The following is a 23,813-nucleotide window of genomic DNA, read 5'->3' as shown; positions in this document are numbered from 1 at the left end:
AAGTGACGCTCCACCCTGCTGCTCATTCTCTATGGGTCGTGCCAACTACCTAGTCAGTCCCAGTGAGATGAAGTTGGTACCTCAGTTGGAGAAGCAGAAATCATTTGCCTTCCCCTTTTGTGTCACTGGGAGCTGCAGACTAGAGCTGTTTCTATTCGGCCATCTTGGCCCCTCCCCAACTTTTCTTATTCTTAATCAATTTAAAAGATAACTGTTTAAAGTAAAAACAAACAATGTATTGTATAATTTTATAATAGGTAAATGAAATGAATGACAGCAATGTCACAGAGATGGAAGGGAGGAATTTTTAATGTTCTTGACTAAATGTCTATTGGTACTTGAAATTGAATTTAGATTAGTTTAGCATGTTTATTGTAAACTCTGCCACCACTAATATTAACTTTTAAAAAAGTATAACTAGTATTCTAAGTGAGGTGATAAAATGGAATTATATGAAATGCTCAATTAAAACCAAAGAAGGCAGAAAAGGAGACAAAAGAATAATGTAACAAATGGAAAAGTTACAGACATGATGGATATTAATCCAGCTATATCAATTATCACATTAAATTTAAATGACCTACATATATCAATTAAAGGAAAGATTATCAGAGTAGATGAGAAGAACCAAATTATATGTTGTCTAGGTAAAAACAACTTTAAATACAAAGAACAAGATAAGTTAAAAGTGAAAAAATTGAGAAATATCTACCAATCTAAGATTAGTCAAAAAATTAAAATAGTTATTTTAGTTTGAGACAGTGCAGACCATAGAACAAGGAAGATTGTCAGGGATAAAGAGAGGCACTACATGAAGATAAAGGGATCTGAGAAGACATAAACTTCTTAAACATGCATACATCTAACAGAGTTATAAAAATGAATGAGACAAAAACTGATATAAGAAAATAAGAAACTGAAAGGAGAAACAGACAAATGCAGTATTACAATTAGAGACCTCAATAGTTGTCAGTAATTGATAGATCAAGCAGGTAGCAAATCAGTAAAGATACAGAAAACTAAACAGAACTATAAATTAACTCAATCTAATTTATATTTATACAGTATGCCATAAAACAATAGACAATACTTGTTCTCAAGTTCACATGAAAAATTCATTGAAATAGACTACATTCTGGCCATAAGACAGGATAACAATTTATTTAAGCAATCTACAAAGTGTGTTCTTAAAGCACAATGGAATTAAACTAGAAATCAATAATAGAAAGGTCGATTTAAAATTTCCTAAATATTTGAAAATAAACAATACACTTTTAAATAAGCTTTGGATCAAATAGTTCTTCATCTTAATTTAAAAATATTTTTAATTACGTAAAAATGAAAATAACTTACCAATACATGGGAAGTTGCAAAAATTGCTTAGAAAGAAATTTATAGCATTAAAAGCATACATTAGAGAGAAATAATGATTTAAAATAACTACCCAAGTTTTCACATTAGGAAACTAGAGAAAAGAAAAAGAGCAACTTTACCATAAAGAAAACAGAAAAGTACAATAAAGTGAATCTTTGCACAGACCATACAACTTTCCAAAAATTAACTCGAAATGAATCACAGACCTAAAATGCAAAACCTCTAAAACTTCTGAAGATGACATTGGAAATAAATCTAGTTGACCTTCTTTTTCATAATGATTCTTCATTTCGAAAGCAAAAGCATAGTCCATAAGAGGAAACAAAAGGTAACTGTAAGTTCTTCAACTTCATTCTTTTTTAAAAACTATTTGCTCTTCTGGGTGTTTTCTATGGGTATACAAATTTTTCTGATTAGCTTGTCATGTTCTGCAAAAGATATATCATGTTCATGGATTGGAAAACTCAAAATTGTTAAGGTGTCTATTCTCTCCAGTTTGATCTATGCATTCAATTCATTTCATCAAAATGTCAGGGAACTTATTTGTAAATTCTGACATGCAGTTTGTAAAATGTATATCAAAAGGAAAAAGAACTAAAAGGAGGATACATTTTTTTAAAAAATCAAAAAGTGTTCACACTAGGCAGTTTTAATACTTATTAAAAAGCTATAATAATCAAACAAGGTGTTATCAGTGCAAAAAATACACATAAATCAATGAAACAGAATAAAGATCCATAAAAAGATCCATAAAAATATAGTCAATGAGTTTTTGTTAAGTGCAAAGGCAATTCAATGAGGAAAACATAGACTTCAAAATTGATACTGGAACATTTCCAAGTCCATATGCAAAAGAAATTAATTTCAACACATACCCCACATATTATACCAAAATGAGCTAAAATGGAACATAGATCCAAATATAAAGAGTAAAAAACTGAAAATACTTATAAGGAAACATAAAAGAAAATTTGCACAGTTTTTAAATATTATGTTGAGTTTCGGATATGACAACAAAAGCAGAATCTATAGAAAATTACAGTCTAATGTTATCAAAATATAAATGTTTTCTCTGTGAAAGTCATTGTTGAAGGAATGGAAAGTAAGCAAATAACTGAGATAAATATTTGTAAGTCATATATCTGATAATACATAAAGAACTCTTAAACTCAACAAGGAAAAAAATGTAATTTAAAAAAATGGACAAAAAATCTGAACAGACACTTCACCAAAGAACATATATGGACATCAAGGAAGCATATGAAAAGATGTGCAAAAATCACTTATCATTAGGGAAATACAAATCAAAAGTACACAGGGATACCATTACACATCTATTATAATGACACCCAGTGCTGGCAAGGATGCTATGTTAGTTATCTAGGGCTGCTAAATTAGTCTGCTATGGCTGCCATAACAAATTACCACAAAACAAGTAGCTTAAACGGTGTAATTTTATTGTCACACAGTTCTGGAAGCCAAAAGTCTAAAGTCAAGGAGCCCTCCGGGTTGATTCTTTTTGAGGACTGTGAGAGAAGAATCAGTTTCAGTTCTCTCTCATCAGCTTGCAGGTAGTCATTTTCTTCCTCTCTATGCTTGCCTGTATCTTAATTTTCCCTTTTTATAAAAATACCAGTCATATTGAATTACAGCACCCCCTAATTACCGCATTTTAACCAAATAAAATTACATCCTGTGGTACTGAGGTTTAGAATTTTTTTTAAAAAAAAATCATTTTACTTTAGATTTAGGGGGTACAAGTGCATGTTTGTTACATGGATATATTGTGAAAAGGTGAAGATTTGGCCTCTACTGTACTCATCACCCAAATATTGAATATTGTACCCAATAGGTAATTTTTCATCCCTCATCATTCTCCTACCCTTTTGGAGTCCACAGTGACCATTACTTCCATCTGTATGTCTGTGTGTACCCCATTTTTAGCTCCCATTTATAAATGAGAACATGTAATGTTTGAATTTCTGTTTCTGAGTTAGTTCACTTAGAATAATGGCCTCCAGGTCAATCCATGTTTCTGCAAAGGATATGATTTCTCATTCTTTTTTGTGGCTGTACATATTACATGGTGTATATGTACCATATTTTTAAATCTTCTCAACCATTTAGGGACACATGGTTTGGTTCCATGACTTTGTTATTGTGAGTGATGTTTTGATAAACATGTAAGTGCGGGTATATTTTTGTACATAATGATTTACTTTCTTTTGGGAAGATACCCAGTAGTGTGATTACTGGGTCAAATGGTAGTTCTATTTTTAGTTCTTTCAGATATCTCCATACTGTTTTCGGTAGAGGTTGAACTAACTTGCATTGTACCAGCAATGTATACCCATTCTCTTTTCTCTGCATCCATGTCAACACTTGTTGTTTTTTGAAGTTTGGGGGCCCCAATTCAACCCATGATAGATGCTGAGAAGAAGGAATGCTCATTCATTATAGATGGGAATGCAAAATTGGACCGCCTCTCTGGAAAACAGTTTGCTAGCTTCTCATAAAGGTAATCATACACTTTCCAGGTGACCCACAGTCACACTTTAAAATGTTTACACGTATTCACAACTATGGAACTCAGTAAAAATAAGGAACTATTGAATTACACAATAACATTAAGTTATGTTAAATATATATATTGCTATTTAAAGAAGCCAAATTCCAATGGTACACATTTCATTACATATAGAAGGCATTCTGAAAATAGGCAAAATTATATGGGAAGAAAACCAAACACTAGCTGGCCTAGTATGGAGAAAGTGAATGAGTTGACTACAAAGGAACCACAAAACTGAAATTTTAGGATAGAGACACTGGCTTGTGTGGTATATACCTACCTCTAAATACTTATCAAAACCCATAGAAATGTACACAGCAAATAATGAACTTAACTGTGTTCAAATAAAAACATATAACCCAGGATGTTAGGAAATTCCTGGATTGAATGTACTGTGACAAATGACTCTAACTGTATTACAAATGTTTGACATAACCTTACTGATGGGGGTGGAGAAAAACAAACTGAACTAAGCAACTTTGGAAAACAGTGCTTTGACCAGATGCTGTACAGCTGAAGATGAAGACATTCTATAAAAAAATATTGTTACCTAGTTGCTAATTGGTTTCTTGTAGGGCACAGTTTAGCAATTTGAAAACTACTTCAGATAGATAGATAGATAGATAGATAGATAGATAGATAGATAGATAGATAGACAGTGAAATATTCAAATAAAGTTTAGATGATGCAAACCAGGTTTCTCTTTAACAAAAAAATAAGTTAACTTACAAATAAGAAAGAATGACTACAATGAACTCTTGGTGCTGAATTAAAACCAGGCATTACAGATATTTCAGTACTAACTCATGTTCATTTTAATATCTATATATAATATATGTAATAATATATATACAAAGAGAGAGATAAATGCAGAAATACTTATAGATATGTATGTGTTACCTGGTTTTAATACATGTTTCCTATTGAACTCCTGAGACAGCCTAGAAACAGCAATATCCCCAGTAATAATGAGCTCACTCAGCACCCAAATCTGGGATGATAAATACCATTTTCCAATAAATGAAGCCAGGGATCCTTAAAGAAATGGCTAAATCTAGAGTTGGTACAGGAAAGACACAAAATAAGCTTATATCCCCTTGTAATGTCAAAAAGTAAACATTTGCTAAATAAATAAATAAAAAGTAAAAAGGAGGGAGCATGTCATCAAAAGGACACAGAAGTCAACCTGAAAAAATCTCTCAAGGCTGGAACAATTTGAAGGATATATAACATAATGATAGTATTGGATCATAATCAAAAGAAGAAACTAAATAGCAGTGAGTTTATGCTGCTATAAATATCTGAATAAATAAATGAAAAAAAAACAACAATGTTTCTTATGGAAGGATTTCAATTACTCAGCACGAAAGGAATGAGAAAAAAGGGAAAATCACCCTTAGAAAACTATAGTAACAAGCACAGGCAAAATTAAAATAAATTGAAGAAACTTTAAAGGGAACAGGACACTTAGACTCCAATGACCTCCCCTGCATGTACTAATGATTGTGGCCATTTTAGCATGTGACCACAATTATTTGAAGCTGTTTTCAACTAGGAGGTAAAAGTTAATGTCTCCCTACTTGAGTGAGGCCTGGACTTAGTGACTCATTTCTGAAAAAAAAGAGTATGGAAAGCAAAAATTCGTAACTTTACAGTGACAAAGCAGGCAGATTCTTTCCTAACCAAATGGTCAAATCTAATAGCACCAATGATAAATTATGCTGGTATCACATGCCCCCGATATGATGTGATAAGAAGAGCATATCTAATAGTTTCCTTTACCATAATACTAAAGAGCAGAGTTTACAGACAGCCTCATCTTATTCTTGACGGTGAGAAAGATTCTGACATTTCCCCCATTAGATTGGGAACAGGCTGACTTCTCTGATATGCATAGTCATGTTGGGAAAGAATTCATCAGTTCCTGTTTTACTATATTTGTTTTTCAACTTCATAGAGGAGTTTGTCATAAATACAGAAAATCACAAAAATCTTAAATTTGTAGCTCATTTGTTCACACACCTTGAACATACCCTTGTATGCAATAACTCGATCAGGAACAGAACATCCCAGCACTCCAGAATATATATATATATTTTTACGACTTAAGTCACCAAAGACTACAAGGGGAACAAAATTCCAAGTCTTCACTACCGAACGTTGGTTTTGTTGGTTTTGACCTCGGCAAAAATGTAATTATATAGTATGCACTCATTTGTATCTGGTGCCTTTTACTACATATCAAGTTTTCAGTGTTCATTTACATTGGAAATGTAGTGGGAAAACTATCCATATTTGAAGAAGCCTTGATGCTATGTCTAGAAAATTCAACTGTTCGCTTAGTATATTAGAAGGTTATTGAGTTATCATTTATAGATATAAATAATAGCTAGATAAAACATAATGAAAGAACAGATCCTATTTTTATAGCAAATGAGAAAATAACTGGTATAATTTTAGCTAGAGATATCTAAAGCCAATAGAAGGAAAACTAGGAAATACCCTGAGAGAGAGAAAAAAGAAAATCCTTAAAAACTAGAAAGACATATTACATTCTTGCACAGGAAGACAAGATCATTAGCATGTAAATTATCCCTAAGTTAATGTGCGTATTAAATGTAATCCTAATAAAAATACCATATTTTTTTCTGTACCTAAGGTAATTATAAATTTTATTTTAAAGAAAAGAAGTAGTCTTACCCAATACTAAAATATACCCTAAGATTTTCATAACTAAAATGTCACTCTTGGTGCATGGATAGGAAGACAGACCAACGGAATAGAAGGAAAAATCCAGAAATATTCCCAATTACATACACACACATTTAGTGTATGTTAAAGCCAACATCTTAAATTCATTATGAAAATATCAGGCTGGGTTCTCTGGCTCACACCTGTAATCCTAGCACTTTGGGAGGCTGAGACTGGCTGATGGCTCAAGCCTAGGAGTTCAAAGACAGTCTGGACTACATGCGAAACCCCGTCTCCGCAAAAAATTCAAAAATTAGCCAGGCATGGTGATGGGCACCTAGAGTCCCACCTACGCAGGAGGCTGAGACAGGATGATCACCTGTGCCCAGAAGATCAAGGCAGCAGGGAGCCCTGAACACACCACTACATTCCAGCCTGTGTGACAGCATAAGACCTTGTCTCAAAAATAAAAGAAAAAAAGGAAGATCAGCTGTTTAAAGATGACATTGAAATAGCTGGATAGCTATATGGAAAACAGATGTTATAACAAAGAAACAATTCTAATTCTACTTACCATATATCACAATAAATTCCAAATAGATCAGATAATTAAAAGTAAAAAGTGAAAGTGTGCATTATCTAGGAAAAAAAATCAGTGAATACCTTTATAACGTGAAACTAAGAAATAGTCATAATCATGACTGAAAATACAGAAAGAGTAACTAAAAGATAATAAAGTTAGAAAGCAAAAAAAGAAAAAGGTTTTTTTTTTTTTCTTTTTTGACGGGGTCTTGCTCTGTTGCCCAGGCTGGAGTACAGTGAAAGAATCATAACACACTGCAGCCTCAAGCTCCCAAACTTAAACAATCCTAACACCATGCCTGGCTAATTTAATCTTATTATTATTATTATTATTATTAATTTATTTTTTTTTTGTAGAGATGAGGGCTCACTATGGTTCCCAGGCTGGTCTTGAACTCCTGGACTCAAGCCATCCTCTCACCTTGGCCTCCCCAAATGCTACAATTATGGGAGTGAGCCACTGCACACGGTCACAACTTTCAAATAAGAAAATAAATCAAAAGCAAAATGAAGACGCATATACTGTGAAAATATATATGAAAAATATATATGTGTATATATTTGTTCATGTATGTGTGTGTATGCATACATACACGTGTGTGTGGTGTTTGTGAATATATGGGAATATTGGTTTATATCTCTAATGACATTTCTAAGAGTAAAAAAGAAAAAAATCAGCAATCTGACTGAGAAATTCAAATTGCTTTAAATCTTAACAATGCTTAAGCTCATGCATGACAGAAACATTGCCAGCCTAAACTATGTTATATGTAATTTCTCAGCTGTTGGTTGGTAAAATCAAAAAGCTTGCAGTATCCTCTGTTGATGAAGCTCTTACACATTGCTAGAGTGCATAAAAATGTTACAGATTATATGATGGGGAGCTTAACACTATCTAGCAAAAATGCATATGCATTTATCTTTAACCTAGTTATCTGACTTTTAGGAGTCACCCAAAAGATAGGTTGGCAAAAATGTGAAAAGACTATGTACAAGGCTTTTTTATTTTAGAAAAAATAACAACAGAATGGACGCAACTCCAGAGTCCATTTATTAAACTGCATCAGCTGATTCAACTATAGTACATTCACACAATAGATTCTAGAAAGATGTAAAAATCAACAATGAATATTTCTGTTTTTAAAAGAAAAAAAGAAAATAAATTTTAATGAGTATGTTACGTGACTGACCATTTTTTAAAGAAAAAGAAGAAAAAATGTTTAAAAATAAAGACATTCTAAGTACTATTATTGCTCCACTTCCAAGCTACATTATTAAGTGTAAATAACGACAGAGACGTATATGTATAGTGTAATACCCTTTATCTAAGAAGGGGCTAGATTAGAGAGATAAGCAGGTAGATACATAGAGAGATAGAGACAGGTAGATGATATGATAGTACATAGGTACATATTTTCAAAAACTTAAGTAACAATAAAAACATATATAATACATATTTATGTCTATTATTTATATATTAAATATTTATTTATTTATTTTTTTGGGGGGGGACAGAATCTCACTGTGTCACCCAGGCTGGAGTGCAGTGGCGCCACCTTGGCTGACTGCAACCTCCTACTCCCCGGTTCAAGCGATTCTCCTGTCTCAGCCTCCCGAGTAGGTGAGATTACAGGTGCCCGTCACCATGCCTGGCTAATGTTTTTTTTTTGTATTTTTAGTAGAGATGGGGTTTCACTATGTTGGCCAGGATGGTCTCGACCTCCTGACTTCGTGATCCACCCACCTTGGCCTCCAAAGTGCTGGGATTAGAGGCGTGAGCCACCTCACCCGGCCAACACAATAAAATATTTTAAAGTAACCATCTGTAGGGAGAAGGGACATTCTCTGAGGATTTCTTTGATACATTTTACAGAGATTTGGCTTTGGAATCACACAAATATATAATTGTAAAATTAAATTGTAAAAAGAAATCCCTAAAAATAAAAGAAAAGCAAATGGATGTAAATGTGCATTCAATTTGTGTCATAACCATCAGGAGAAATTATGCCAAGGAAGTTTAAAACATAGTAATTAATTGTGCATCTCTAGTGTAATGTGTACTGAGAATGAAAAATAACTGAAAAAAAAATCTTAAATGTTAACTATATTGGTGGTTGTAGTGTCAGTATTGTCATTCTAACAATGATGTGTGTAATAGCGGATAAAGCAAATGAATAAATTATAAGGTATGTTGATTCAATTATTTCCAAGGCCAATGAGATGGGGGTTTCACAGGGAGTGGGCAAGATAAAGTAGTAGATAAAAGAGATTTAAAAAGAAGTCTATAATCCTGAATTTGATTTGGAAGTATCAGTATAAACTTGTGATATATTTGTCTCTAGCCTAGCTTTATCCACTGCAAATGCCTAGAAACAATGACCAAACCAGTTACAATAAGCATCCCACCAACCATATTGTGATTTTGTGTTAACATCGCCAAAGTTCCTGAAAAACAGGTGAATGTGCAAAATAAACCTGAATATCTTATCAAAATGAGCAGTAAGCATACTAACAAACACCATAAATGATTATGTCAAAAGGATCATGTCAACTGGAAGTGGCCCTCACTTATTCATAATAGGATAATCTGAACATCAATAAGGATAACTGCAATGGATTGCAACATATTGAACATATTTAAGTAACTGAATTTATAAGGATACTAAAGCAAAAATGACAACCATAAGGAAAAAGAAAACAAATTTGTGACTGTAGAAAAGAATCATTATTTTGAAATTTGACAAATAAGGAAAGAATTAATCATTTATATTCCCCATAATATGCAAACTCTACTACCAGTAAATAAGTAGTCGATGTAGGAAACACTTTTCTTTATTAAATTGTTTCAAATAATAAATGAATAAGCTATGACAGCACAGAATATGAATATTTCTCAATCCCAATGATATAATGAAACTGCACATTAATTATTATGGTTGCTAGCTTAAGAAAAGGAGAAAATCAGACATAATGTGCCTCCTGATGGAGAAGCACAACTCATTTGATTAAATAGTTTTGCCAGAACCCTAAAAGGAAGGGTTAAGAGGAAGGGAAAGAAGATGAACCGGAAACCTTACCAAGCCTCTAGATGTAACTACCAATTTACAGGAAATATAGTAAATACAACAACATGGTCAATGGCACCATGGAGAAGCAATAAGAAAAACCTATACTGTGGCAATCATTAAAGGTAAATGGTTAGTTTTTTGCTTGTTTTTTCTAAATTTTATTTTATCTTATTTAAATTCCAGGTTACATGTGCAGGACGTGAAGATTTGTTACATAGATAAACTTGTGCCATGGTGGTTTGCTGCACCTATTAACCCATCACCCAGGTATTAAACCCCGCATGCATCAGCTGTTTATCCTGCTGGCTCTCCCTCTGTCTGCTCCCCAAACCCCAACAGGCCCCAATGTTTGTTGTTCCCCTCCCGGTGTCCGTATGTTTTCATTATTCAGCTCCCACTTATAAATGAGAATATGCAGTGTTTGATTTTCTGTTTCTGTGTTAGTTTGCTGAGGATAATGGCTTCCAACTCCATCCACGTCCCTGTAAACTTGTTCCTTTGTATGGCTACATAGTATTCCATGGTATATATGTACCACATTTTCTTTATCCAGTCTATCATTGATGGGCATTTCGGTTGGTTCCATGTCTTTGTTATTGTGAATAGTGCTGCAATGAACATACACATGCATGTATCTTTATAATAGAATGATTTATTTTCCTTTGAGTATATACCCAGTAATGGGATTGCTGGATTAAATGGTATTTCTGGTTCTAGGTCTTTAAGGAATTTCCAGACTGTCTTCAACAATGATTGAACTAACTTACATTCCCACCACCAGTGTAGAAGTGTTCTTATTTCTCCACAGCCTTGTATCTGTTGTGTCTTGACTTTCCAATAATCACCATTCTGACAGACATGAGGTGGTGTCTCATTGTGATTTTGATTCACATTTCTTTAATGATCAGTGATGCTGAGATCTTTTTCATGTTTGCTTTTGAGCAGTGTCTGTTCATGTCTTTTGCCCACTTTTAATATGTCTGTTTTTTTCTTGTAAATTTGCTTAAGTTCTTCATAGATTCTGGATATTAGACCTGTGTCAGTTGTGTATATTGCAAAAATGTCATCCCATTCTGTAGGTTGCCTGTTCACTCTGATGATAGTTTCTTTTGCCATGCAGGAGCTTTTTAGTTTACTTATACTCCATTTGTCAATTTCTGCTTTTGTTACAGTTGCTTTTGAGGTTTAGCCATGAAATCTTTCCCTGTGCCTATGTCCTGAATGGTATTGCTTAGATTTTCTTCTAGGGTTTTCATAGTTTTGGGTTTTACACTTAAGACTTTAATTCATCTTGAGTTAATTTTTGTATAAAGTGTAAGGAAGGGGTCCGGTTTCAGTTTTCTGCAAATTGCTAGTCAGTCCTCCCAGCACCATCTATTAAGTAGGGAATCCTTTCCCCCTTGCTTGTTTTTTGTCAAGTTTGTAGAAGATCAGATGGTTGTAGATGTGCGGTCTTATTTCTGAAATCTCTATTCTGTTCCATTGGTCTATGTATTTGTTTTGGTACCAATACCATGCTCTTTTGGTTACTATACCCTTGTAGTGTAGTTTGAAGTCAGATAGGGTGATGCCTGCAGCTTTGTTCTTTTTACTTAGGAGTGTCTTGGCTATACGGGCTATTTTTTGGTTCTATATGAACTTTAAAGTAGATTTTTCTAGTCCTGTGAAGAACGTCAATGGTAGTTTAATAGGAATAGCATTGTATCTATAATTTACTTGGGGCAGTATGGCCATTTTCATGATACTGACTTTTTTCTATCCATGACCATGGAATGTTTTTCCATTTCTTTGTGTCCTCTCTGATTTTCTTGAGCAGTGGTTTGTAGTTTTCCTTGAAAAGGTCCTTCACTTCCCTTGTTAGCTATATTCCTAGGTATTTTATTCTCTTTGTTGCAATTACAAATGGTAGTTCATTAATGATTTGGCTCTCTGCTTGTCTGTTGTTGGTGCATAGGAATGCATTGCTTTTGTATCCTGAGACTTTGTTTTAGTTGCATATCAGATTTAAAAACTATTGGGCTGAGAAGATGGGATTTTCTAGATATAGGATCATGTTGTGTCCGGAATTGGTGGGTGCTTGGTCTTACTGACTTCAAGAATGAAGCCACAGACCCACGTGGTGAGTGTTACAGTCCTTAAAGATGGTATGTCCGGAGTTTGTTCCTTCAGAGGTTCAGATGTGTCTGGAGCTTCTTCCTTCTGGTGGGTTAGTGGTCTTCCTGTCAGGAGTGAAGCTGCAGACCTTTGCAGTGAGTGTTACAGCTCTTAAAGGTAGCATTGACCCAGAGAGTGAGAAGCAGCAACATTTATTGTAAAGAGTGAAAGAATAAAACCGGAGGGGGTTGCCGCTGGCTGGTTGGGGCAGTCTGCTTTTATTCCCTTATCTGGTCCCACCCACATCCTGCTGATTGGTCCATTTTACAGAGAGCTGATTGGTCCACTTTACAGAGAGCTGATTGGACGATTTTGACAGGGTGCTGATTGGTACATAATCCTCTAGCTAGACATAAAAGTTCTCCAAGTCCCCACTAGGTTAGCTAGATACAGAGTACCAACTGGTGTATTTACAAACCTTGAGCTAGACACAGAGTACTGATTGGTGTATTTACAAACCCTGAGCTAGACACAGAGTGCTGATTGGTGCATTTACAATCCTTGAGCTAGACACAGAGTGCTAGACAGAAAAGTTCTTCAAGTCCCCACTAGGTTGGTGTATTTACACACAGTGAGCTAGACACAGAGTGCTGATTGGTGCCTTTATGATCCCTTAGCTAGACATAAAAGTTCCCCAAGTCCCCACCAGACTCACGAGCCCAGCTGGCCTCACCCAGTGGATCCCCCTCTCCCCTGGGTTGCCGGCTGAGCTGCCCGCCAGTTGCCAGCTTCCCACAGGCCTCAGCCCCTGGGCTTTGCGGCACTCGTTGCGGAAGCTCGGGCTACTGCAGGAGCCCACCATGGGGGTGGGGTTTGGGCATGGCAGGCTGCAGGTCCCCAGCCCTGACCAGCCAGGAGGTGGCTGAGGCCAGGTGAAAATTTGAGTGCAGTGCCTGCAGTGCCACTCGGGGCAACCTCCACAGCTGCTGGCCCAGGTGCTAAGCCCCTCACTGCCCTGGGCCGCTCGGAGTTCCAGGGCCATTGAACCCACACCTGCGCCCCTGAAATTCCCGCTGGCCTGCCTGTGCCTCTCCCTCCACACCTCCCCACAAACAGAGGAAGGCAGCTCTGGCCTCGGCCAGCCCAGAGAGGGGCTCCCACAGTGCTGTGGCAGGCTGAAGGCCTCCTCAAGTGCTGCCAGAGTGGACCCTGAGGCTGAGGAGGCTCGGAGAGAGAGGGCTACTAGCATGTTGCAACCTCTCAATGTTATCTGCAAACAGAGACAGTTTTACTTTTCTTTTCCTATTTGAATACTTCTTTCTTTCTTTCTCTTGTCTGATTGCCCTGGCCAGAACTTCTAATACTCTGTTGAATAGGAGTGGTGAGAGAGGGCATCCTTGTCTTGTGCCAGTTTTGAAGGGGAATACTTCCAGCTTTTGCCCATTCAGTATGATATTGTCTCTGGGTTTGTCATAAATAGCTCTTATTATTTTGATGTATGTTCCATCAGTACTTAGTTTATTAATAGTTTTCAGCATGAAGACATGTTGAATTTTATCAAAGGCCTTTTCTGCGTCCTTTGAGATAATCGTGGATTTTTGTCTTTAGTTTTATGTGATGAATTATGTTCTTATTATGGCTTTTTAAAAAAATTAAATGCAAATAACAAAAGAAAATATGAAAATGGAATGTTAAATTAAAATACTTAAGAGACCTATCCATCAATTGCAATATTGAAATGCTTGTGAAACCAGGTATAAACATCCTATGCCTAAACAAATATATTAATCAATGATTGTCGATATTTCAAGTTTATTGTATTGTAGTTATGCTGCAAGATAGTTCTTTCCCTTAAAAAACATTTTGAAATATTTTTTCATGGAACTAAATACTATCTGAAATTTGATCTGAAGTCATATGGAAAGGGGGAAATGCAAGGAGGTGTGGATAAAACTAGATTGACACTGAATTTTAATTGTTCAAGTTAATTGTTGGGTAACCAGAACATGATAGTTCATTATATTGCTTTATTTATTTTTCTACACACTGGAAAATTTTTCATAATATAATACGAAGTTAATAAACAATAAAATTCGTGGCATTAAGTTGAAGAAAATGGCAAAACATACATGTTGCTAATAATAATAGAGTTTTAAATGTGTACATATTTATGAGGTACATGTGATTTTTTTACATGCATAGAATGTGTAACAATCAAGTCAGGGTATTTGGACTTCTGTCACCTAAAGTATTTATTATTTTTATGTATTTGTAATATTTCAAGTCCTCTCTTCCAGCTATTTTGAAATATACAACACATTGTTTTCAACTATGGTCACTCTACTCTGCTATCGAACATTAGAAATTAATCCTTCTAACTGTATGTTGATACCCATTAATCAACCTCTCTTTACCCTCCCTACCCCTACACACACCCTTCCTAGCCTCTGATAGGTCTTATTCTACTCTCTACCTCCATAAGATCCACAGTTTTAGCTCCCACATATGAATGAGAATACACAATATTTGTCTTTCTGTGCTTGGCTTATTTCACTTAACATGATGACCTCCAGCTCCATCCATGGTGCTGCAAGTGACAGAATTTTATTATTTTGGTGGCTGAATAGTATTTCATTGTGTATATATACCAGACATTCTATATCCATTTATTTGATGATGAGCATTTAGGTTAATAGCATGTATTTGCTATTGTGAGTAGTGCTGCAATAGATCAGGTATCTCTTTCACATACTGATTTATTTTCCTGTGGATTAATGCCAAGTGGTGTGACTGCTGAATAATAATAGTATCTGTATTTAGTTTTGTGAGTTCTATTTTTAGTTTTTCGAAAAATCTCCAGACTGTTTTTCACCATTGCTATACTAATTTACATTTCAATCAACAGTCTGTAAGATTTCCTTTTTCTCCACATCTTTGTCATCAATTATTATTTTCATCTTTTTAATGATGTCCATAATAACTGGAGTAAGATGGTATCTCATTGTGGTTTTTATTTGCATTTCCCTAATGATTTGTGATGTTGAGCATTTTTTTCATATGCCTGTTGGCCATTTGTATGCTTCTTTCTCTTGAGGAATATCTATTCATGGCCTTTGCCCACTTTAAATGAGGTCTTGTTTTTATTTAAACTGTTGAGTCATTTGAGTTTTTGTATATTGTGGATATTAGTTTATTCTTGAATTAATAGTTTGCAAAATTTTCTCCCATTCAACAAGTTGTCTCTTCACCCTGTTGATTGTGCTGTTTTGCTGTATAGAGGCTTTTTAGTTTAATATAGGCCCATTTATCTATTTTTGTTTTGTTGTTTATGCTTTTGAGGTCCTAGTAACAAAATCTTTGCCTAAGCCAATGTACTCAAGTGCTTCCTCTATGTTTTCTTCTAAGTAGTTTTTAGTTTCAGTTCTTGCATTTAAGTCTTTAATCCATTTTCAGTTGACATTTTTAATATAGTGAGACATAAGGATCTAGTTTCATTCTTCTGTATATGGATATCCAATTATCCCAGCACCATTTATTGAAGTGGGTGTTGTTTCCTCCAATCTGTGTTCCTCACACCTCTGTCAAAAATCAATTGGCTATAAATATGTGGATTTCTGTCTGAGTGCTCTATTCTTTTTCATTGATCTATGTGACTATATTTATACCAATACCATGTTGCTTGGGTTACTATAGCCTTGCAATATATTTTGAAGTCAGATAGTGTGATCCCTCTAGCTTTGTTCTTTTTGCTTAGGATTGCTTTCAGTATCAAGAATCTTTTTTTTTTTTGGTGGGGGGGTTAATGTATATTTTAGGATGCTCTTTCTTATTTTTATTAAACATGACATTGGTATTTTGGTACAGATTGCATTGAATCTGTAGATTGCTTTAGGCAGCATGGTCTCTTAATATTAATTCTTCTGACTCATAAGCGTGGAATGTCTTCCCTTTGTTCATGTCCTTTTCATTTTATTTCATAAGTGTTTTGTAGTTTTTCTCATAGAGATATTTCACTTCTTCGCTTAAATTTATTCCAAGGTATTTTATTATTTTTGTGGCAATTGAAAATGGGTTTCCCTTTTTTATTTCTTTCTTAGCTAGCTTATTATTAGTTTTTACAAAAGCTACTGATTTTTGTTATGTTGATTTTGTTTTCCGATACTTTATTTATTTACTAGTTCTAAGAGTTTTTTGGTACTGTCTTTAAGTTTTCTAGATATAATATTGCATCATTTGCAAAAAGGGACAATTTGACTTCCTCTTTTCCAATTTGGATACCTTTTATTTATTTCTCTTGCCTTATTACTCTGGTCAGGGCTTTCATTACTATGTTGAATAAGAGTGGTGAAAGTGTACATCCTTGTCTTGCTCCAGTTCATAGAAGAAAGGCTTTCAGCTTTTCCCCATTTAGTATGATGTTAGCTGTGAGTTTGTCATATATAGCCTTTATTAAATTGAGGTATGCATATTCAATGCTTAGTATGTTGGGAGTTTTTAATCACAAAGTGATGTTGAATTTTATAAAATGCTTCTTCTGCATCTATTGAGACAATCATAAAGTTTTTGTCATGTTGATGAGATGTATCACATTTATTCATTTGCGTATATTGAACCATCCTTGCATCCCTGGTATAAATCTCACTTGGTTATATTATGGTATCTTTTTCATGTTGTTAGATTTATTTTTCTAGTATTTGGGGAGGATTTCTGCATCAGGCATACTGGCCTATAGATTTAATTGTTGCGTCCTTGTCTGGTTTTGGCATCAAGGTAATGCTGGTCTCACAGAGTGAGTTAGGGAGGATCTTCTCTGCTTTAATATTTTTAAATAGTTGAAGAGAATTGGTTCACCTTTGAAAGTTTAGTAGAATTTTTCGGTGAAGCCATCTATTCCTGTACTTTTCTTAGTTGAGATACTTTTTATTGCTGATTCAATCTCAATACTTATAATTGGACTGTTCAAGTTTTCTATTTCTTCCTTATTCAATTTTGGCAGGTTGTATATTTCTAGGAATTTATTAATTTCCTATAGATTTTATAGTTTCTGAGCATAAAGTTGTTCATGGCAGTCTCAGATGATCTTGTGTATTTCTGTGACATCAGTTGGAATGTCCTCTTCTTTATCTTTAATTTTGGGTCTTTTCTTTCTTTCTTGGTTACTCTAGTTTTTGGTTTATTGATTTTATTTTTTCAAAAATCAAACATTTGTTTTGTTCATCCTTTGTGTTTCTTTAGTTTCTATTTCATTAACTTTTGTTATGACCTTTTTAATTTTCTTCCTTCTACTTACTTGAGGTTTGGTTTGTTTGTGCTTTTCTGGTTCCTAGATGACTAAGAACTGGAGCAAGCCCCAGACATAGCACAGCAACTCTACAGAGAAATTGCCAGACTACTTTTTCAAATAAGTTCCAGATCCTAATTCTCTTCAGTGGGCAGAATTTCTTGACTCAACTCTGTAACCACCCACCAGTGTTTCTGGCCAGCAACAGTTTCAAAACTCCTTGGGATGAAGCTTCCTGGGGACAGGTGTGTGGGGGGGTGTTGGCTACCATATTTGCTCTTTTGTAGCCTTGGCCATTATTGCCTTTGGGACTGGAGAGTCTGAAATGACTGAAGGCTAAAGCAGACCCCCCACATAGCACAACTCTTTCAAAAAAAAAAAGCAGTGAGAGTGATTTTTTATTTGAGTGCCTAATCCCATTTCCTCTCACTCATCAAGACCTCCAAACCAGGGTGTTTAGCAGCCCCTGCCAGTGTTTTTTGGGCAAGACCAATTTCAAACCTCCCTGGGATGGAGCTCCCAGAGAGAGGGGCAGGCCACCATCTTTGCTGTTTTGCAGCCTTCGCTGTTGATACCTTCAGATGCTGGAAAACCCAAGATAGCTAGGGGCTGGAGTGGACCCTCAGCATACGGTAGCAGCCCTATGAAAAAGCGGCCAGTCTGTTACATACCTTGGCTTCTGTATCTCCTCTGTGAATATCTTCACTGGGTAGGTTCTCTCCCATACTGAGTCTCTAGCCACTCCCTTCTGGGGCTATTGAGCCAGTTGCAGCTCTGCAACTCCCTGGGATAAAGCCCCCTTTGCCATTTTTGCTGTCTTGCAACCCTCACCCTTACTGTCTCCAGGCTCTGGAAAGTCCATGGGGACCAGGGGCCGATCCAGACTCCCAGCACAGAGTACCCATCTCAAAGAAAAGTAGACGGACTATTCCTGCCTGACTTGGACCTCCAGTACAATCACCCTGCTCCAGTCTGACCTCATAAGTCAGAGGCAGTCCAGCAGTTAAAGGAGCACTAACATGCAGAGATGAGAAAAAACCAACACAAAAACTCCAGCAACTCAAATGGCCAGAGTTTCTTATGTCCCTCTAATGACCACAGAGGTTCTCCCACGAGGGTTCTTACCCAGTCTGAGTTGGCTGAAATGACAGATATAGAATTCAGAATGTGAATAAAAATTAAGATCATCAAGACTGAGAAGGAATGACAAATTTTAATCTAAGAAAACTAAGAATCATAATAAAATGATGCTGGTGCTGACTTGAAACAGCCAATATATAAAAATATGCTAACCAATATGATGGAGCTGAAAAACAAACTACAAGAATTTCACAATGCAATTGCCAGTATCAACAGCAGAATAAATGAAGCTGAGGAAAGAATCTCAGAAATTGAAGACTGCCTCTCCAAAGTAACACAGTCAGACAGAAATAAAGAAAAAAGAATTAAAAAAAAAAAACAATCAAACCCTTTGAGAAATACGGGATTAAATATAGAGACCAAATCTATGAATTATTGGCATCCCTAAAAAGGACAGGGACAAAGCAAACAACTTGGAAAACATATTTCAGAGTTTATTATCAACAGATCTACCTTACAAGAGATATTTCAAGGAACACTAAATATGGAAAGGAAAGATCGTTACCAGCCAATAAAAAAAACACACTTAAGTACACAGGTGAATGACACTATGAAGCAAACACACAAACAAGTCATCATAATAGCCAGCTAAAAGCACCATGACAGCATTAAATCCACACATGTCAATACTAATCTTAAATATAAATGGGCTTAATGCCCTATTTAAAAGGCACAAAGTGTCAAGCTGAATAAAAAAACAAGACCCAATGGTATGCTGTCTTCAAGAGACCCAGGTCACGTGCAATGATATTCATAGGCTCAAAATAAAGGAATGGAGGAAAATCCACCTAGCAAACTGAGATCAGAAAAAAGCAGGGGCTACAATCCTAATTTCAGACAAAATATACTTAAAACCAACAAAATTCAAAGAAAATTAAAAAAGAAGGACATCATATATACTGGTAAAGAGCTCCATCAAACATGCAGACCCAACTATCGTAAATGTATACACAGCCAACACAGGAGCACCCAGATTTATACAGCAAGTTTGCAGAGATGTGCAAAGAGACTTGGGATACCACAAAATAATATTGAGACTCTTCAATACTCCACTGACAGTATTAGACAGATTGAGAAAGAAAATTAACAAAGTTACTCAGGACCTGAACTCAACATTGGACCAAATGGATCTGATAGACCTATGTAGAACTCTACATCCCAGAACAAGAGTAGACACACTTTTCATATTGACACATAGCACATACTCTAAAATCAACCACACAATCTGACATAAAACAGTCCTCAGGAAATGCAAAAAAAAAAAAAAAAAAAAAATCCCAAAATCATACCAAATCTATGCTTGGATCAGAGCGCAATAAAAATAGAAGTCAAGACTAAAATAATTGCTCAAATCCATGAAATTACATGGAAATTGAAAAACTTTCTCACAGATGACTTTGGGGTAAATAATAAAATTAAAGTTGGCATCAAGAAGTTCTTTAAAACTATTAAGAACAAAGATACAATATGCCAGAATCTCTGGGACACAGCTAAGGCAGTGTTTAGAGGGAAGTGTATAGCACTATATGCCCACATAAGAAAGTTAGAAAGATCTCAAATTAACCTAACATCACAACTGAAAGATCTAGAGAAGCAAAAGCAAACCAATGCCATAGTTAGCAGAAGACAAGAAATAACCAAAATCAGAGCTGAACTGCAGGAGATTGAAAGATGAAAATCATTTGAAAGATCAGTTAAACCAGGAGTTGATTTTTAGAAAAAATTAGTAAGATAGGCTACTAGCTAGACTGATAAAGGAGAAAGCAGAGAAGATCTAAATAAACGCAATTAGAAATGACAAAGGAGATGTTACCATTGACCCAACAGAAATACAACCAATAGAGACTACTAGACACTCCTCTACGCACACAAACCATAAAATCTAGAAGAGATGAATGATTCCTGGAAACACACACCCTCCTAAGATTGAATCAGGAAGAAATTAATTCTCTAAACAGACCAGTAACAGGTTCTGAAATTAAATCAGTAATAAATAAGCTACCAACCGAAAGCAAGTCCAGAACTAGACAAATTCATCCATGAATTCTACCAGATATATAAAGAACACCTGGTACTATTCCTACTGAAACTATTTCAAAAAATTAGGAGGAGGAACTCCTCCCACATTCATTCTGTGAGGGTAGTGTCACCCCGATACCAAAATCCAGCAGGGTAAAAAACAAAAACAAAATCAAAAAGAAAACTTCAGGCCAATATCCTTGAAGAACATTGATGCAAAAATACTCAACAAAATACTTGCAAACCGAATCCATCAGCACATCAAAAAGCTAGTCTAACAACATCAAGTAGGCTTTATTTCTGGAATGCATGGTTTGTTCAACATAGGCAAATCAATAAATGTTATTCATCAGGTATAACTCCCACCTGATGTAAATGACGAGTTGATGGGTGCAGCACACCAACATGGCACAAGTATACATATGTAACAAACCTGCACGTTATGCACATGTACCCTACAACTTAAAGTATAATAATAATAAATAAATTAAAAAAAAAATAAAATAAATGTTATTCATCACGTAAACAGAACTAAATGCAAAAACCATATGATTATCTCAAAAGATACAGAAAAGGCATTCAAGGAAATTCAGCATCCCTTCATGATAAAAACTCTCAATAACTTAGATATTGAGGAAGTATACATCAAAATCATGAGAGGCATCTATAAAAAACCCACAGCCAACAGCAGACTGAATGGGCAAAAGCTGGAAACCTTGCCCTTCAAGACCAGTACAAGACAAGGATGCCCTCTCTCATTACTCTTATTCAACATAATATTGGAAGCCCCGGCCAGAGCAATCAGAAAAGAGAAAGCAATAATGGGCATCCAAATAAGAGAAAGAAAGTCAAAATATTTATTTGAAGATGACATGATTCTATATCTGGTAAACCCTATAGTTTTGTCTCAAAATCTCCTTCAGCAGATAAACAACTTCAGCAAAATCTCATGATACAAAATCAATGTACAAAAATCACTAGTATTCTTATACAATAACAACAGCCAGGCTGAGAGCCAAATCAGGAATACAATCCTGTGTACAATTTCCACAAAAAGAATAAAATACCTAGGAATACAGCTCACCAGGGAGGTGAAAGATCTCTACAATGAGAATTTCAAAGCACTGCTTAAAGAAATCAGACATGACACAAACAAATGGAGAAACATCCCATGTTCACAGATAGGAAAAAATCAATATCATTAAAATATCATACCACCCAAAGCAATTTACAAATTTAATACTATTTCTATCAAACTACCAATGACATTCTTCACAGAATTGGAAAAAAACTATTTAAAAATTCATGTGAAACCAAAAGAGAGCCCAAATAGCCGAAGAAATCCTGAGCAAAAAGAACAAAGTTGGAGGCATCATGTTACCTGACTTCAAACTATACTACAGGGATACCGTAATCAAAAGAGCATGGTAACGGTACAAAACCAGACATGTAGACCAATGGAACAGAACAGTGAGCCCAGGAATAAGCACACACACCTAAGCCATCTGGTCTTTCACAAAGCTGACAAAAGCAAGCAACGGAGAGAAGTCTCCATATTCAATTAATTGTGGTGGGATACCTGTCCAGCCATAGGAAGAAAGTTAAAACTGGACCTCTTTATTACACCATACACAAAGATGGTATAACAACCTAGATGTAAACCCCAAAAGTATAAAAACTGTGGAAGACAAACTGGGTGATACCATTCTGGACATAGGAGCTGGCAAAGATTTCATGACGAATACATTGAAAGCAACTGCAACAAAAACAAAAATTGACAAATGAGATCTAGTTAAGTTTAAGAACTTCTGCACAGAAAAAGAAACTATCAACAGAGTAAACAGACAACCTACACAGTAGGAGAGAATATTTTTGCAAATTATGCATCTGACAAAGATCTAATATCCAGGATCATTAAGGAACTTAAATTTACAAGAAAAAACAAGCAAACCGATTAAAACTGGACAAAGAACATGAACACTTTTCAAAAGAAGACATACGTATGGCTAACAAGCATAATTTAAAAAGCTCAATATGACTGACCATTAGAAAAATACAAATAAAAACCACAATGAGATACCATGTCACTCCAGTCAGAATGACTATTACTAAAATTTCAAACAATAACAGAATCTTGTGAGGTTGCAGAGAAATGGGAATGCTTTCAAACTCTTGGTGGTAGTGTAAATTAATTCAACCATTGTGGAAAGCAGTGTGGTGATTCCTTAAGTAGCTAAAAACAGAGCGACCATTTAAACCAGCAATCTCATTATTGGGTATATACCCAAAGGAATTGTGATGGTTAATATTGAGTGTCAACTTGATTGGATTGAAGGATGGAAAGTATAGTTCCTGGGTGTGTCTATGAGGGTGTTGCCAAAGGAGATTAACATTTGAGTCAGAGAACTAGGAGAAGCAGACCCACCCTCAATCTGGGTGGCCATCATCTAATGAATTGCCAGCGTAGCTAGGATAAAAGCAGCCAGAGGAACATGGAAGAACTAGACTGGCTAAATCTTCTGGCCTCCATCTTCCTCCTGTGGTAGATGCTTGCTGTACACAAACAATGGACTCCAAGTTGTTCAGCTTTTGGACTTTTGGACTTACACTAGTGGTTTGCCACAGGCTCAAAGGTCTTTGGACACAGACTGAAGGCTGCACTGTCAGCTTCCCAGCTTTTGAGGTTTGTGGACTCATGCTTGCTTTCTTGCTCTTCAGCTTGCAGACAGCCTATTGTGGGACTTCACCTTGTAATCATGCGAGAAAATACTCCTCAATAAACCCCTTTGATGTATACATCTATCCTATTAGTCCTGCCTCTCTAGAGAACTCTAATACAGCAATATAAATTGTTCCATCAAAAGACACATGCACACGTATGTTCACGGCGGCGCTATTCACAATAGCAAAGACAAGGAATCAGCACAAATGCCCATCAATGGTAGAGTGAATAAAGAAAATGTGATGTGTATATACCATGGAATACCCTGCAGTC

This window comes from Macaca nemestrina, chromosome 13 (genome assembly GCF_043159975.1).
Source record: "Macaca nemestrina isolate mMacNem1 chromosome 13, mMacNem.hap1, whole genome shotgun sequence".
Taxonomy (NCBI): Eukaryota; Metazoa; Chordata; class Mammalia; order Primates; family Cercopithecidae; genus Macaca; species Macaca nemestrina.
Note: the sequence above shows the minus strand (reverse complement) of the source record.